This window comes from Triticum aestivum, chromosome 3A (genome assembly GCF_018294505.1).
Source record: "Triticum aestivum cultivar Chinese Spring chromosome 3A, IWGSC CS RefSeq v2.1, whole genome shotgun sequence".
NCBI classification, from domain to species: domain Eukaryota; kingdom Viridiplantae; phylum Streptophyta; class Magnoliopsida; order Poales; family Poaceae; genus Triticum; species Triticum aestivum.
Genome location: NC_057800.1, coordinates 638,181,883 through 638,185,609, shown reverse-complemented (window position 1 = coordinate 638,185,609; position 3,727 = coordinate 638,181,883). Strand labels below are relative to the sequence as shown.

General features: G+C 43.3%; 1 pseudogene; it reads left to right on the top strand.

The window, feature by feature from the left end:
- The first annotated feature begins 828 nt into the window (after window positions 1-828).
- LOC123057062 (protein FAR1-RELATED SEQUENCE 5-like) lies at window positions 829-3,441 on the top strand (annotated as a pseudogene).
- Window positions 3,442-3,727: the final 286 nt, after the last annotated feature.

Below are 3,727 nucleotides of genomic sequence, written 5' to 3'. Positions count from 1 at the left end.
GCTTGGAACTCTGGTGAGGGTTCCTCTGTTCCCAGGCGGACAACTTCAGCTCCAGCGACCACCCTAGATCCCAGGAGACAAGGTCCCGTGTACAGAGATCCTCCAATTGTTTTCACTCATGCACCCCCTGCCGGATCCGCTTGAAATTGGATGAGCTTCCCCTTTCTCTGCTGCATTGACATTTCCTATGCTAATGGCTTTGTTGCTTGCCCTTGTTGCTTTGCTCATTGTTCACTGTCATTTAACACAAACTAGTGTGCAGCTGAGGTGATGTTGCTTTGAAACAAAACTAGATGTTGCTTTGATTTCAATTCAATAAGGAAAAAAAGTTATGTAATGGAAGGTTGCATTGCTTCAGATTCAGAGGATGTGTAGCTTAACTGAATGTGTGTTAGCTATGCAACACCACTAAATGTTGCTTGCTTTAAGATTCACGGGATGTAAGCACACACTGAAAAAATATTGATTTCTTTAATATTCAGAGATTACTTGTGCAAAGATAAAAATTCTGCTGTATGAAAAAAAATGCTTGCTGAATAGCAAAAAGCACTGGTAGATTATAGGGCTTGGGTATGTTATAGTGTTGTTGGCCTCTACAATTTTAGCAAGCATAAAACTCTGTAAAAGGATATGTTATTTAAAGCTTGTGCATACTGCAATGAAAAAACTGGTGTTGTTCTTCACTACTACTGATGGTGTTGTTCTACTGTTGTTGCAATGATGTAGCATACCGAAGATGGGGCGGCAAATGAGGAGAGTTTTGTTCAGCAACCTTTCACAAGTCATGGTTGTGGGGATTCAAATGGTGTCCTAAACACTCATGGTGGAATGCATGATGCAGATGAGGATGATGATATTTCATCTCAGCCACTTCTGCCCTATGTTGGCATGGAATTTGACTCAATTGAAGATGCCAAAAAGTTCTATAATCACTACGCATTTGGAACGGGCTTTGGCTCACGCATAGCTTCCTCAAAAAACAGCCAGAAGAAAGGTCCACAACAACTTATCAAGAGGGTCTTCCAATGTGTGCATGCTGGCAAACCGGAGACTACATGTGAGACAAGAAGCCACTCGGAAGGAATTGCAGCAGGGGGAAGCTCATCAAGCAAGCAGGCTGGGGTTGAAATGGATGTGACAGCCAATTGTCAGAGGAATCGGATTATGCGTTATGATTGCAAAGCTCATATGATTGTTGGCCTCAGGGGCAATAAGTGGGTTGTTACCTACCTTGTTACACATCATACACACCCTTTGATGCAGCATGAGGAGATTGTGAGGTTCTACCGCTCACACCGCAAAATTCCAGAAGAAGATTACCAACTACTGATGACAATGCATGATGTAAACTTATCAACTACAAATTGCATGGGAATGCTTGGAATGGTCCATGGCGGAGACCGGAGGAAACTGCCATGTGTGAAGAGGGATGTTTCAAATGTGCGTTCCAAGCTGCGACAAAATCAGTCATTTCAGGACATGGATATGACAGTTGCTTACTTTAAGAGGCGTCAAGCTGAGAATGCTCAATTTTACTACACAACAGAAGTTGACAAAGAAACAAATGAAGTGACAGCTCTATTTTTGGTGGATGGAAGGACAAGAGCATTGTACCCAAAGTACAAAGATTGTGTGTTCTTTGACACAACATTTTGCACAAATCGGTACAATCTGCCTTTCGCTCCTATTGTTGGTGTGAACAACCACTTGCAAACTGTGCTGCTAGGTTGTGCCTTGGTGCCAAATGAACAAATAGAAACTTTCAAGTGGGTGTTTCAACATTGGATGATTGCAATGAATAATGAGCACCCGTTGCACCTAATGACTGACCAGGACAAGGAAACGGAAACAGCAATAAAAGATGTCTTCCCAAACACAGTGCATAGGTGCTGCAAATGGCACGTCCAGCGAAAAGCAAGGGAAATGTTGGGTAGGATCCTGAGCATGGATGAAATTTTTGAGCAGGTTTTCTATGGGGTTATCAATGATTCAGAGACGGTGGATGAGTTCGAGGAGAATTGGCAGCATATGCTACATTGCTTTGACTTGGTTGACAACAGACATCTAAGCAACATGTGGTGTACGCGAGAGACCTGGGCTCCAGCATACTTCTGAAAGAACTTCTTCCCATTTACAAGCACTACAGGGCGATCTGAGGGTCTCAACTCCTACTTCAAGACATTTGTCAATCCTCAAGACTCTGTCTGGAGATTTGTACAACAATATGAGGTGCTTCAAGAAACAATGTTGGACCATGAAGACAATCAAGCTTTCATAGGCCACGCAACAACTGCACCACTTTACTCAAGGTATGTGTGTGCTTTGTAGAGAGAAAAAGTTAGAACAGGGAACTTGAAAAACTCAAAATCATTGACCTTTTCATTGCAACATTCAGGTACAACTTTGAGCGCCAAGCAGTTCACTTCTATACCCGAAGCGTGTTTCTCAAGTTTCAAAAAGAGGTCATGGCATCAACAGGCTCCATCATGAACATGGCCCCTGCTCTTGACAATGCAAGCGTGAGGTTTGAGTTGCACCCAAATTACTTTGGGAACCCCCGAATATTTTCAGTGAATGTTGTGTTGGCACAGGAGAAGTTTGAATGCAGCTGCAACTGTTTTGAGATGAATGGGATTATTTGAGCACACATCATAAGGGTAATGGTGCATCTCAATGTCCAAAAAATTCCACAAAGATACATGCTAGAGAGGTGGTCATAAGTTGCGATAACGGCAATGAGCAGTGGTGGATGTCTCCTAGATTTTGGGCAGAGGAGATGTTGTGTTGGCAGAGGAGAAGTTTGAATGCAGCTGCAACTGTTTTGAGATGAATGGGATTATTTGTGCACACATCATAAGGGTAATGGTGCATCTCAATGTCCAAAAAATTCCACAAAGATACATGCTAGAGAGGTGGTCAGAAATTGCGACAACGGCAATGAGCAGTGGTGGATGTCTCCTAGATTTTGGGCACCCTGCAACCAACACTCTCAAGTACAACGCCTTGTGCAGAAAGTATACATGGTTGGCTTCACAAGCTTGCAGCAACGATCTTGCCTACAAAATAATGAATGATGCAGCTCACCAACTTGAGCCCCTCATAGCTGCAGCGAAGCAAGGGGCGCTCCAAGAACAACAGGAAGCAAATCAGCAGCAAGCAACGCATCAGCAACAACAAACCCCGAGCCAACCACTGTGCCGCAACCTGATGGCGATGCCATGCTTCAGAACCCCGCACGTGTTCCAAAAAAAGGGCGTCCGACTGAAAAATCAAAGAGGAGAAAGACTCTGCTTGAGCAACGGGAAGATGCACATAAGAATAAAGCTAAGAAAGATGAAAAGAAGCAAACCAAGCCCAGAGGAAAACCTGGTAAGAAGAAAGCACCTCCTTGCTCGTACTGCAACGAAGAAGGTCACGGTGTCCAAACATGACAATACTTGAAGGCTGCAATGGGGGTCAAAAAATGTCCCTACTGTGAAGAGCAAGGTCATGCTGTGCAAGAATGTCCCTACCTAAAAGCTGCAATGAAGACAGATGCTAACATGGCTAGAGCAACAGAGCTTAGGCTGTGATCAACTTCGACCAGAAAAAGAAAAAGAAAACTCTCTTGCTACTACACATTTGTAATATTGGTTACATAGATTAGTTTCTTGACAAAGAGAATGGTGCAATTTACATTAGAGGACAAAAAGTAGTTATTTCATCATGCATTGAGTTGTGCCTCATA